We start from the raw sequence: 15214 nt of genomic DNA, 5'->3' as shown, positions 1-15214 counted from the left end.
CGGCACGGCGAGGCGGCGCGGCGGGCGGCGACGCGACGAGGCAGCGGCGGCGGGCGGCGGCGCGGGCGGCGGCGCAGGATAGAGACGGCGGCAGCTAGGGTTTCAGTGGAGGGGTGGCGGCTAGGCCTCCCGGCTATATAATGCCGACCGGGCCGGGAGTCTAGGTCGGACACGGCCCGGTAAGGCGGTTCGGACTTTTTTTAAATAATTACGCTCAGAAAAAAAACAAAAGAAAAACTAAATGGACTCCAAAAATCCCGAAATAAAATTTCCCCGGCTTCTAAAATCAAGCCGCACATGATGAACATTTATTTGGGGCCTAAATGCAATTCTGAAAAACACGCATTTTCCCTAATTCAAATAAAATAGAAAAAAATCAAAAAAAATCTTATTTGATTTTTTATTAAATCCTCAATATTTCTTTATTTTTGGGAAATTCATTTTATTCCCTCTCTCATATTTTTTTGTAATAGAAATAATTGAAGATAAAATAAATAAAATCAAACGATCCTATTTTCAAAATTTTAGAAAACTCAAATATGAAAATAACGAAATCCCCATCTCTCTCCAAGGGTCCTTGAGTTGCGTAGAATTTCTAGGATCAACCAAAATGCAAATAAAATATGATATGCAATTATGCTCTAGTGTATAACATTCCAAATTGAAAATTTGGGATGTTACAAACCTACCCCCCTTAAGATGAATCTCGCCCTCGAGATTCGGGTTGGCTAGAAAATAGGTGAGGGTGGTCCTTCAGCAATTCTACCTCTCGTTCCCAGGTGGCTTCATCCTCCGTGTGGTGGCTCCACTGAACCTTGCAAAACTTGATAACCTTGCTGCGGGTGATCGGCTGGCATACTCTAGAATCTTAATTGGTTTCTCCTCATAGGTCAAATTACTGTCCAACTGAATCGCTTCCAGTGGCACTGTGTCTCTCAGCGGTATATCAGCCAATCCCGCGTGGCACTTCTTCAACTGGGAAACATGGAACACGTCGTGAACTCCTGACAATCCTTCGGGCAATTCCAACTTGTAGGCTACTTCTCCCATACACCCCAAAACTTTGTATGGGCCTACAAAACGTGGTGCTAACTTTCCTTTAACTCCAAAACGCTTAACTCCTCAAAGTGGAGATACTCGAAGATAAACTCGGTCTCCGGCTTCGTAAACTGTCTCCTTGCGTTTAGAATTTGCATAGCTCTTCTGCCTGGATTGAGCTACCTTGAGTGATGAGGACATAACTACCTTGGATATGACCAAAAATATTGCATATACGCATATTTGTCAGGTGATTTCTAGTGCAAACTATTCAATAATCTATTTATGTTATCCAGAACAAAAATACTTCACACACTTTTGTGTTTTGTCTAATTGCAGGTGTATGGGACATTTGTACAATCCACATATGAAGATAAGGAAGAAAGAGATGTTTATTTGCTGTCCAAAAAGTTCTCTCACGTCACTTTTGGCCCAAGAGAAGATAGAGTCCAAATCTCTCACGTTCTATATTCAGATTCGGACTGCACAGACATACCTGACTCAAAACGCACACGAGTTTTTCATACGGACTCCAAATTGGGTGATTCTTTTTTTGTTGGAAACTAGATTTCGTGAACTTTCCAACCCAATTGGAATCACCTTCAAATTCGTCCGGAGCGTTGAGTTGTGGACGAAACAATCTGATGCTGCAGCAGAATCCGAGTCAAACTACAAGTCCAAAGGTGTTACATCACCTCCACTTGGGCCCATTGGCCTTGTACGACCTAGATTTAGTTTTAGGCTGCCTTGGGACGTCCTCCCACCTCCTTGGCCGCCACCCCTTGCTCCTATATTAGTAGATCCATCTAGTAGCTTTTCCTTGGGATTTGTTTAGTTAAAAGTTAGCCATTGCAACTTCGTGTACTTCGTTTGTGTCCAACGACCAGACCAAGACCGCTTACGGATCCCCACCATTATCAATACCTCATATATATTTGCAATATTCATATTGCTTTATCATATTCTTGCTCGTTCTTCGATTGCTTGCAGGAATAGACCTTCGTGGTCAGGCTGACCGTGCTTCCGGCATCGTCAGTAACCTCAGGAGATTGGTTTAGCGATTGCTAAGGCGCAACGTCGTGCACGTTTGTAGTCGGATCGTCAAAGTCGTCTCCACCAAATCGATAGTTATCATCTCATCGAAAGATCGGGACCCCCGCCTCTATCAAGTGGTATCAGTTTTCAGGTTGCTCGGTGAGAATTTCCAGTTTTCCTAGATTAGATTTATTTTCTTACCTATTGTCCAAGAAAAATCCACAAAAAAGAGTTAGATCTATTCATCCTTTGTCCAAGCCAGTCTGAGCCTTTGCAATTTTCTTTTCATTGTTTGCATTATTGAATTATCGGTTGCATCGCCGTGTCGAGTTGCTGGTCTTAGTGTCTAGTTCCTTTAGAGTTTCGAGTTCTGTTCACATTAGTCACGCAGCCGCTGCATCGTTATCCCATCCGCTGTCCACCATCCCATCCACCAATTTCCACCATGTGCTACGCACTGTTTATTGTCATAATCATAGTTGAGGTCACTCACATCTTCGCCTGATCGAATCTGCATTTTATCTAGTTTGTTTTGGAAAGAGGGAGAAAAAGAAGATAAAGAAAAAAAAAGAGAAAAAAGGAAAGAAAAAAAAGAAAAAGAGGGAGAAAAAAAAGAAAAAAAAAGGCATTAGAAAAAAAAAGAGAAGAAAAAAAAATTGGATCTATCTAGAATCAATCTCGTACCTGAATTCGGATTGGAATCTGTTTTGCCCACTGTTCAGTAAAACAGGTGTATCTTCCTCATACGAAGTCAGTTTTGGCTCCGTGAGTACTCAAATTGAATATAGCGACGAGCCGCATCTAAATAGTTGCAGAAGCTAGTTCAATATTTGACACCTCAAAATCGGCTTCTAAATAGGTCTTTTTGCCCTCCGAAGTTCGTGAACACAACTTGTTCCAATTTTTCAGGCCAGTTTTAGAATTCTTTGACTCCTCATATCAACTCGGAATTGAGTGATTCTTTTTGCATTGGAAAGCTTGAGTTAGTAGCATTCTTTGAAAGAATTTATCAGAAAATTGTCTCAAACTTTTCAAGAGGAAAGTTGGAGAGAGAGTTGTTGTATATCCTGCTTGGCAGTTGTTTTTCATCATTATCTTCACTGCCGTTGTGATCTTCACTTATATCTTGCTGTCAAGAGCTACTTAGTATCCTTCATTGATGCTAGTTGTCCTACGCCGTGACCTCATTAGTGTTCTAGGCTCGCGTCTCTAGTCCGGTCTAGCCTAGGACCAGCACAGTACCGTCGTTGAGCGTTTATTCAACATTGCATCTTTGAATTGATTATTGCTAATCTTTTGCTACCATATATAGCCAACCCAGCTCCACATATTTCTACACCGTGTATACGTACGCTCCCCTGGCAATCGCTTTACTCAATATTCGGAGTTACTTGACACCGCTGGTTGCCGATCATCGCCTGCTGCATGGTAAGAACTTGTAAGACATTGATATTTGCTTTACTGTGAGCGTTTTACCATCACATCCTAGTAGTTATAGGAACATTATTTTTGGGTTTTGTTTCTTGTTCTACTAATCATGACAGAATCCAGAGTCAATTCATGGGCTTTGTCGATCGCGGGAGACGTGCCACCACCTTTGCAAATACCACAACCGTCACGAGAGGTGCACAAACATCCAAATGCACATGATCAGGTTAATGTATCTATACCACCATTTAATGGCCGTTTTAAACCTGCTTTATATATTGAATGGGAGTTCGACATAAAAAATATATTTGCTTCCCATAATTTCGATGAACATAAAAAGGTTAAGGTTGTGGTTGGTTCTTTCACTGGTTATGCTTTGGTTTGGTAGAGTGAATATTGTCGGTTACACCCTGATTATATACCTACTACTTGGGATGATTTGAAACTTGCCATGCGACATACTTTCGTCCCTGCTTATTATACTCGTGACATGATTAAGAAGTTGCAACACTTAAAACAAGGTAGTGAAACTGTAACAAAATATTATGATGATTTACAAACTACCTTGTTGCATTCCTCTTTAGAAGAAAGTGAAGATGATTTTATGGATAGATTTTGGGGAGGATTAAACCGTGATATTCAAGAGATACTAATTCATGAAGAGTGTTATCCTATGGACCATTTGTTTCATCTTGCTTGCAAAGCTGAACAGGAAATAAAACGACGTGTTGGCCACGAGGAGAACAAGCGCACGGTGCACATTCCAAGAGTTGATATGATTGTTCCTTCAACTACTAGGCATACTATGACAACCACATCCGTTGTTGTCAGGACTACATCACCTCCACCATGTGACACATCGCCCCCGAGAGTGGCTACATCATCTGAGTTGATCATAAGAGGTAATGACAAGGTACTGATCTTCCATCTCTACATGAGAATGATGAATGCCTTGTCAATTTGAATGCACCATCTGATGAGCTACCCACTACTTTGATCACACCACCTATTTTAGAGGACTACGTTGATAATTTGACTTTGCCATGTGATCAAACAACTGAAATACCAACAATTTTGAGTGCACCCATTGAATTAACTATTGATGCAAAAGAACCAATGTTTAATCATTTTGATATGACCTCTAATCTTGGTGATGATTCTGTGTTGAATGACTTATTGCATGTTTGCTTATTTAAGCATGTTGTAGCATGTAAATTTGATGCAAGTAAGGTTTACTCACCAATGTTGGGATGGTTTAATGATGAACATTGTCAATCTTTTGAAATGAATAAGAGCTTCACTTATATGTGCAAACTGAGTTGCAATATTTTCATGCCTTCTACTTCTTGTGCTAATTTTTTGGCTTTAGATTTTATGAACTATGCAAGTTACTCATCTATTCATGTGTCATATATGCAAAAATCAAGGGAAGTAAAAATGGATGACATATACATATACAACATGTACACCTTGTCTCTTTTGTTAGCCACATTTCAGATTAAGCAACGCCGAGGACGGCTTTATTTTCAAGAAGGGGAGGATGATGAGGACATGACTACCTTGGATATGACCAAAAATATTGCATATATGCATATTTGTCAGGTGATTTCTGGTGCAAACTATTCAATAATCTATTTATGTTATCCAGAACAAAAATACTTCACACACTTTTGTGTTTTGTCTAATTGCAGGTGTAAGGGACATTTGTACAATCCACATATGAAGATAAGGAAGAAAGAGATGTTTATTTGCTGTCCGAAAAGTTCTCTCACGTCACTTTTGGCCCAAGAGAAGATAGAGTCCAAGTCTCTCACGTTCTAGATTCAGATTCGGACTGCACAGACATACCTGACTCAAAACGCACACAAGTTTTTCATACGGACTCCGAATTGGGTGATTCTTTTTTTGTTGGAAACTAGATTTCGTGCACTTTCCAACCCAATTGGAATCACCTTCAAATTCGTCCGGAGCGTTGAGTTGTGGACGAAACAATCTGATGCTGCAGCAGAATCCGAGTCAAACTACAAGTCCAAAGGTGTTACATCACCTCCACTTGGGCCCATTGGCCTTGTACGACCTAGATTTAGTTTTAGGCTGCCTTGGGACGTCCTCCCACCTCCTTGGCCGCCACCCCTTGCTCCTATATAAGTAGATCCATCTAGTAGCTTTTCCTTGGGATTTGTTTAGTTAAAAGTTAGCCATTGCAACTTCGTGTACTTCGTTTGTGTCCAACGACCAGACCAAGACAGCTTACGGATCCCCACCTTTATCAATACTTCATCTATATTCGCAATATTCAGATTGCTTTATCATATTCTTGCTTGTTCTTCGATTGCTTGCAGGAATAGACCTTCGTGGTCAGGTTGATTGTGCTTCGGCGTGGTCAATAACCTCTCGGAGTTGGTTTAGCGATTGCTAAGGCGCAACGTCGTGCACGTTTGTAGTCGGATCGTCAAAGTCATCTTCACCAAATCGATAGTTATCATCTCATCGAAAGATCGGGACACCCCACCTCCATCATTGAGCCTATCGTGAATCAATTTCACTTTTTGTTCAGACTCCTTTATCAGATCCGGTCCAAACAACTGGCGGTCTCCAACTTCATCCCAAGACAATGGGGTCCTGCACCTCCTTCCGTACAAGGCTTCGAAGGGGCCATCTTCAAACTGGATTGATAACTGTTGTTGTAAGAGAACTCTGCATAAGGCAAATTCTCGTCCCAACTAGATCTGTAATCTAGCGCACAAGCTCTTAGCATATCCTCCAAAATCTGCTTGACTCTCTCGGTCTGTCCATCCATCTATGGGTGGAAGGCTGTACTAAACTCCAGTCTGGTACTCAAAGTTTCATGCAACTTATTCCAGAACTTTGAGGTAAATTGGGTGCCTCTATCTGATACTATGCTCCTTGGAACTCCATGCAGACATACGATTCTGGTCATGTATATCTTTGCCAACTTTGCACTGGTATAGGTAGTCTTTACTGGAATGAAATGAGCTACCTTTGTCAAACGATCGACTACAACCCATATCGAGTCATAGCCTGAACGTGTTCTGGGTAATCCTGTAATAAAATCCATGCCTAGCTTATCCCACTTCCATTTGGGTATCGACAATGGCTGTAGCAATCCAGCTGGCTTCTGATGTTCTGCCTTTACTGTCTGACATACATCACAAACTGCTACATACTCCGCAATATCCTTCTTCATTCCGGTCCACCAGAAGGTATCCTTCAAATCCAAATACATCTTGGTATTTCCTGGGTGAATCGAATACGGTGAATCATGGGCCTCTTGCAGAATTAACTTCCTGATCTCCGAATCATTTGGCACATAAAAACCCTCTTCAAATCATAATGTATTGTGCTCATCCTCATGTAATCCCTTAGCTTTTCCTTTGCTCATTATTTCTTTAATAGAGGTAATATCCTTGTCAGTCTTTTGAGCTTCTCTGATCTTATCCATCAAAGTAGACTGAATCTCCAATGCTGCTACATAGCCTCTCGAAACTATCTCCAAACATAGCTCACAAAGATTTTCGGCTAACTCCCTTGGTAAATCTCCCGTCATTACTGTGTTGACATGGCTTTTACGGCTCCACGCGTCAGCTACTACATTAGCCTTTCCGGGGTGATAATGCAATTTCATATCATAATCCTTGATGAGCTCCAACCATCTCCTTTGCCTGAGATTCAACTCCTTCTGCGTGAAAATATACTTCAAACTCTTGTGATCTGTATACACCTCACAATGGTTTCCAATGAGAAAATGTCTCCATGTTCTTAATGCATGTATTACGGCTGCTAACTCCAAATCATGCGTAGCATAATTTAACTCATGCGGCTTAAGCTGTCGTGAGGCATAGGAAACCACTCTTCCTTCTTGCATAAGCACTGCTCCAAGTCCTCGACGTGAAGCGTCGCAATACACCTCATAATCCTTGGTCTGATCTGCTAAAATCAACACAGGTGATGTAACCAAACGTTTCTTCAACTCCTGGAAACTAGCCTCACATTCCTCAGTCCATATGAACTTGGTATCCTTCTTCAACAACTCCGTCATAGGCTTCGCAATCTTTGAGAAATTCTCAATGTATCTCCGGTAGTATCCCGCGAGTCCAAGAAAACTCCGGATCTCTCCAACTATTGTTGGGGCTTCCCAATTTGTCATGGTATCAACCGTAGTGGGATCTACTGCTATACCTTCTCCGGATATAACGTGTCCGAGAAATCCAACTTCTTTCAACCAAAACTCACATTTGCTAAACTTGGCATATAACTGGTGTTCTCTAAGTTTTCCAAGAACCAAACTCAAATGCTCCTTATGCTCCTCTTCATTCTTCGAGTAAACTAGGATATCATCAATGAACACTACAACGAACTTATCCGGAAACTCCATAAACACCTTGTTCATCATGTTCATAAAATATGCAGATGCGTTAGTCAGACCAAATGACATAACAGTATACTCGTACAACCCATACCTGGTGGTAAAAGCCATTTTAGGTATATCCTGTTCTCGAATCTTCAACTGGTGGTATCTTGAACGCAGATCGATCTTGGAAAATACCTTAGCTCCTTGCAATCGATCAAACAGATCATTGATCATCGGTAGTGGGTACTTGTTCTTGATGGTTACTTCATTAAATCCTCGATAATCAACAACCATCCTTAACGATCCATCCTTCTTCTCCACTAGAAGTACTGGAGATCCCCAAGGCAAAGAACTTGGGCGAATATATCCTTTATCCAGTAACTCCTTAATCTTTTTCTTAATCTCCACCAAATCCTTTGCGGGCATCCTATATGGTCTCTTTGATATTGGCCCTGTGCCTGGCAAAAGCTCAATCAAAAATTCAATATCTCTATCCGGTGGCATGCCTGGCAACTCTTCTGTAAATACATCAGGGAAGTCCTTCACTACTGGTACTTCCTCCTGCACAACTCCTGTTAAACAATTTACTTGAGTCCTTCTCGGCACATGCCGAGATACATACTTGATCCTTCTTCCTTCTGGGGTGGTAGGCAAGATCGACTTACTGGCACAATCGATGTTTCCTCCATACATCGACAGCCAACCCATACCAAGAATTACATCCAATCCTTGTGATTCCGAAATGATCAAATCCGAGGGAAACACATGCCTACCTATACTCAATGGCACTTGAAAACATCCTTGGCTATCCATATACTCCGCTCCTGGTGAGCTTACTAAAATAGGTGTTCTAACAACTTTGGTGGGCAGGTTATACTTATCCACAAATCCCCTTGATATGTATGAATGCGATGCACCGGTATCGAAAAGAACGAGTGCAGTAAATGACTTAACCAAAAACTTACCAATTACTGCATCCAGCTGCTCTTCAACCTCCTCCATGTTAACGTGGTTTACCTGTCCCCTATTGAAAGGGTTCGGCTTCTTCCCAGAGCTTCCATTGTCATTACCTTTCTGTGATTCAGGACATTCCTTGGCGTAATGTCCGGTCTTCTGGCACTTAAAACAAGTGACTTGGCTCAGGTCTCTCTTGGCTGGGGTCGATGGGTTGGTGCGGTTCTGGCCGTTGCTTCCTCCATTCCCATTACCATTCTTGGTGCCGTTGTGATTGTGCGAGCTACCTCCTCCATGGGTATGCTGAAAATGTCCTCCCAGTCTAGGGGTACAACATGGCTTCTACTGAGCTCCTGAATTGTACTTCCCTTGTCCATACTTCCTCTTGCGATTCTCAATCTGTTGATGCTTCCCTTCAATCATGAGAGCACGATCTACCAAATCCTGGTAGTTGTTGAAGGTTGCTACCATCAACTGCATGCTCAACTCATCATTCAGTCCTTTCAGAAACTTCTCCTGCTTAGTTGCATCCGTAGCAACGTCATCTGGGGCATAACGTGCCAATTTGCTAAAGTCCTCCACATACTGGCCAACTGTCCGTCCTCCTTGGCGCAAGTTGCGAAACTCTCGCTTCTTCATGGCCATAGCTCCTGCTGAAACATGGGCAGTACGAAAAGCTTGCTGAAACTGCTCCCACGTGACAGTGTCGACATGGAAAGTGGCTGTGAAATTCTCCCACCATGATGCTGCGGGTCCTTCAAGCTGATGTGCGGCAAACTTCACCTTTTCCGCATCCGTGCATCCTGCTGTGGTCAACTCCCTTGTTGTCTTGCGGAGCCAATCATCTGCTACTATCTGTTGTTGTTCCCCTAATTCTGATTCTGGACTAGCAACTGCATCAATGTGTTCTACTGCTGGATCAACTGAGTGAGCTTCGGTGGGAAGGTAAATCCAGGGTCACGTCTCAGAGGCATCTGAGGTTTAGAAAAGATGAGATTTAAGAATAGAGGGGGTCTAAGGAGAAAACACTACCCATATGCACATGAGGCAAAAGCAAACAATTCACTTCATTCAATCAATCAAACAGGGCACACAATCGATCTAACTATCGCAAAAGTGCTCAGACTACTATATTTACATGGTGGACTACTACTACTGATTTGGTGGTCTACTAGAAATATTCTTCGGTTGCAGACTCCATGATATCTGCTCCAGCTTCATCAATATAGTCATCATCGCTATCGTCTGGATCCGAGTCGGTGTTGTCGATGATGATGTAGTCTTCCGGGCGAATCTCCTTGGGTTCTTCGTCTTCTTCTACTGGTGTAAGGCCTCCCATGAATATTCCAATCTTCTTGATCAGATCGTCATTTTTCTCCACTAATACATCGATTTCCTCTTCGTAATCTTAACGTGTAGCCTTGAGTTCTTCCTCCAGTTCCTTGATTCTTGTCTTTGCCTTCTTCAGATCTATCAAGTCGGCGCACATCTGGTTCTCCTGACGTCGAATGTGCTGGTTTAACTCCTAGATAAAAGCTGCAATTGATCTATCCTTCCTGGTACTGATCATCTCCCAGTGCTCATCTTGGCGCCCACAAATTTGGTAAACAGTATCCTTGAGATCATTGCGGTAGACTTCTCCAATACGTCCCATGGCGATGTGAGCTGCCATGCTCTTTCCTAGATCCCAAGTTGGTGCATCAAAAGAAAACTCTATGGGCTCAGTGACTGGCATGAACGTCCTTCCTGGAACTTGAACTTGAATCATCTAGAGCTCCTCTTCAGGTAAAGTGACGTTGTAGGTTCTGGTGAAGCTTGGTACTCCTATGTTCAGGTATCTAGTGACTTCCTTCAAGTGACGTCCAAAGGGTGTATCTTCATCTGGTTGCGTGAACTTTTTCCTTGCATCCGCCATCCTAAAAGAGTTGGAAAATATGAGAAGTCAGAATGAGAAGAGAGTGAGTAGTGATCTAGGTCTTTTAGCTTAGTGGTCGTGTCCTACAGTCAGCGTGTGCTCTGATACCATCTTGTAGCGACCAGACCTCAAACGGTCCAATCTCTGTGCTTAGGTGTCATCCCTGGATCAGTAATGCTGACACCACACAGTACTTGAAGGATTTATAACAGAGTAGCAATCACACACTTATGACATCGAGTGTCTCAAAAGAGAACTTATTACAATAAATATGGCTTAAGGCCATCTAATAACGATAACAGCGGAAGGCTTGGAAGATAAGTGAGTCCATCAACTCCAACGACATCACTGAGTATAGAACCACGACCTAAAAGCACCTTAATCGTCGTCTGAAAAGTCTGCAACATTAACATTGCAGCCCGAAAGGGGTCAGCACATGGAATATGATGGCAAAGTAACACATAGAGAGTAATGGAATGAAATAGGCTATTCTATATGAATATTTGGCTGGTGGAAAGCTCTATGGTTACAGTTTTGCGTAAAGCCAATTTTTCCCTACTGCAAAGGAATAAATTTTATTTAACTATCATGGTAGTTGTTAAACATTGAGAATGGTTGACAGCATTCTCAATCCCAATTAAGCATCATCATTAAACATAACCCAACAAAATTTATTTTAAAGTAACATGATGAGATTCACATGATAATCCACGTACTAGATACTCAAGATGTCCATAACCGGGGACACGACTAATCATGATTAGTTTATACACTCTGCAGAGGTTTGCGCACTTTTCCCCACAAGACACGATCGCCTCCGTTTGGGTTCTTGCACTACATGGTGTTTGAGAAACGGATGACCGAGACATAGTCTTTCAGAAGCGCTAGCACCTTACGATCGAGTAGACCGTTACACCTACTTTCCCCTACATCTACTAGTCCACCACTGTAAGAGTTCGCACAACTTAATCAACTATACTAGAGCCCATAGTAGCTTGTGGCTGCACACTGAAGTTTCTAGCATGAATAATCTCATGATCCCTTTGAGCCTGGGTGGCAGTACAAAAGAAAACAGGCAATCGCTGGAATACCCAGGTGCCTCAATCCACCCAGATGTGTATTTAAGTTGCCACCTTAGATAAACCATTAATTTAACAATCTCACATCTGTCATGGATACACTCACCCAATCCACGTCTACTAGCATAGCATGGCACAATGAGCAAACGTAGAAGTAACTCCCAAAGGTTTGATAATAATAGGTAATAGGTACTACCTCAACTACTTCCCAAACCCACAATTTAATTAGATCCTAATCATGCAATGTCAGAGGATTGATCTAATGCAATAAAACTGGGTAGTAGGAGGTATGATCAAAGTGTTACTTGCCTTGCTGATGATCCGCAAAACCTAGCGATTCGAAGTAGAAAGCGGTGCACTCCGGATACTCTATCGCAAACAAACAAGTATACCATAAGTACTCAACTAATGCATAGGTAAAACTCAAATAAAAGATCTAACCAGAAAGTTCAACTTAAGAACTCGGGTTGGCAAAAGAAATCAAATCGAATGAAGCAACGAAAGACAAACGGCACAAGAAACAGGCTTCGTTTACTATTCTAGATCTAGGGCAATTTTTACAGTGGCAAAAACTTGTTTGAGTTGGTTAAACAGAAAGAGGGTTTCGAGACGAAACTCCAGGCACTTGAATCGCCCGATTCCGATAAACGAGCGAAAAGTTAGACTAAAACGAAAATCGGATTAGGAATCGCGATTTGAAAAATCGCGGATTTAATCCGAGAAAAAGAAAAACGACGAACGTTCGTTAAAATGAACGAACGGGCGAACGCTCGCTAATTAAATAAACCAGAAAACCGATCTATTTAAAAAACCGAAACTAAAAAAACGAACAAAACCGTCGAAAAACTGATCGGTTTTCTAAAAAAACCGGCGGCGAGAAAAAAAAACTACCTCCGATGGCGGATCCGGCGGCGGCGGCGGCGGGCGGCGGCGCAGCGAGGCAGCGGCGGTGGCGGGCGGCGGGGCAGCAGTGCGGCGAAGCGGCGCGGCGGGCGGCGGCGCGACGAGGCAGTGCCGGCGGGCGGCGGCGCGGGATAGGGGCAGCGGTGGCTAGGGTTTCGGTGGGGGTGGGGTGCGCGGCTGGACCTCCCGGCTATATAAAGTCGGTCGGGCCGGGAGTCCTGGTCGGACACGGCCCGGTAAGGCGGTTCAGACTTTTTTTTAAATAATTACGCTCAGAAATAAAAACAAAAGAAAACTAAACGGACTCCAAAAATCCCGAAATAATTTTTCCCCGGTTTCTAAAATCAAGCCGCACAGGATGAACATTTATTTGGGGCCTAAATGCAATTTTGAAAAACACGCATTTTTCCCTAATTCAAATAAAATAGCAAATAAATCCAAAAAAATCTTATTTGATTTTTTATTAAATCCTCAATATTTCTTTATTTTTGGGAAATTCATTTTATTTCCTCTCTCATATTTTTTTGTAATAGAAATAATTGAAGATAAAATAAATAAAATCAAACGATCCTATTTTCAAAATTTTAGAAAATTCAAATATGAAAATAACGAAATCCCCAACTCTCTCCAAGGGTCCTTGAGTTGCGTAGAATTTCTAGGATCAACCAAAATGCAAATAAAATATGATATGCAATTATGCTCTAGTGTATAACATTCCAAATTGAAAATTTGGGATGTTACACTGGCGCAAGCTTCGGTCAGTCCGTTTTTGGCGGACTGAACTTTCTCGATCACCGCACTCATGATAGTGCGGTGCTCTTCGTCAATGGAAGCACCGCGAAGCGCTTCCGGCAAGTCGTCCGGTGCCTCTGGATGGATAGAGGACACCGGCATGGGCGGCTTGCCCCCTTAACGGGGGATCGCCTACCGGAGTCCGGAACCACCGAAGGTTCCGGAGTAGTATTCGGCTGGGGGCCGAACTTGGAGCCCGTGGTAGTCTTGCTCCCTTTGCGCCTAGGGTCCGGAAGGTCGCCTCGAGGCGCCCCAGGACGATCTCCCCTCGGCTCATTGCCTTTTGGGACAACACCTTGATGTTGTCCATAGGGCAAGGGGTGGGGCGGTCGGAAGTGAATCACTATTCATATCCGACGAGTCCAATGAACCGTCCGACGAATCTACGTCGAGATGATCTTGGGACGGACTGCATAATCATATGCGGCATAATGAGAAATAGTGCAATAAAACATACCATGAATTACTATGGTGTCCGGATACTTACGACTTCGCCAGGGGCTTCTCCCTGGGTAACCATTCGTCAACGTTGTAGGCGGCCGTTGTGGAGCAGTCCGGAAGGAGGGTCTTTCCCTTCTTGGACCCTTCGGCCTCCCCGGCTGGGTCGGCCTTCCTTTTCTTGTCTCCCCCGGCTGGGGGGGGGGGACTTTCCTCCTCCTCCTCCTCGTTTTCGTGGGAGGAATGCACGTCGGAGTCATCGGACGATGAGTCCGATACAACCTTGCGCCGGAGACCCTTTCGGGTCCCTGTGGCCTTCTTCTTGGTCTTCTTCCTCGGCACCTCGTAAGGTGCCAGAGCCAGCATCTCCGTTAGGAGAGCATCTGCAGGGTCTTCAGGCAGGGGGCTGGGCAATCGAGCTGCTCCGCTGTCTTTATCCAATCCTGTTAATGACATGGAAGCTTAGATCCAGCGCATGATTTAACTGGGGCAAATAAATACCCTGTGAGATATAAAAACTTACCGGATTGGCATGGCGCTTTGCGCTGAGTCCGCGGTCCTCGGTGAGGGAAGGAGGTACCTCGGCGCCCTTGAACAGCACCCTCCAGACGTCCTTGTGCGTCGTGTCGTAGAGCTCTCGCAGCGTCTGGTGCTTGGCCGGGTCGAACTCCCACAAATTGAGTGCCCGTCGTTGACACGGGAGAATCCGGCGGAAGAGCATGACCTGGACCACGTTGACGAGCTTGATTTTCTTGCTCATCATGTTCCTGATGCAGGTCTGGAGTCCGATCAGCTCTACCGAAGAACCCTAGGACAGGCCCTTGTCTTTCTAGGAAGTGAGCCACGTGGGGATTCCGGATCAAAATTTGGGGGCCGCCACACAGTTGGTGTCGCGTGGCTCGGTAATGTAGAACCACCCCGATTGCCACCCCTTTATGGTCTCCACATAGGAGCCTTCGAGCCAGGTGACGTTAGGCATTTTGCCCACCATGGCGCCTCCACACTCTGCTTGCTGGCCAACCACCACCTTCGGTTGGACATTGAAGGTCTTCAACCACAGGCCGAAATGGGGCCTGATGCGGAGGAAGGCCTCGTACACGACGATAAACACTGAGATGTTGAGGATGAAATTGGGGGCCAGATCATGAAAATCCAGCCCGTAGTAGAACATGAGCCCGCGGACAAACGGGTGGAGAGGAAATCCTAGTCCGCGGATGAAGTGGGTAAGAAAAACTACCCTCTCATGGGGTTCGGGCGTAG

The sequence above is a fragment of the Triticum dicoccoides genome, chromosome 4A (genome assembly GCF_002162155.2).
Source record: "Triticum dicoccoides isolate Atlit2015 ecotype Zavitan chromosome 4A, WEW_v2.0, whole genome shotgun sequence".
Classification (NCBI taxonomy): domain Eukaryota; kingdom Viridiplantae; phylum Streptophyta; class Magnoliopsida; order Poales; family Poaceae; genus Triticum; species Triticum dicoccoides.
Note: the sequence above shows the minus strand (reverse complement) of the source record.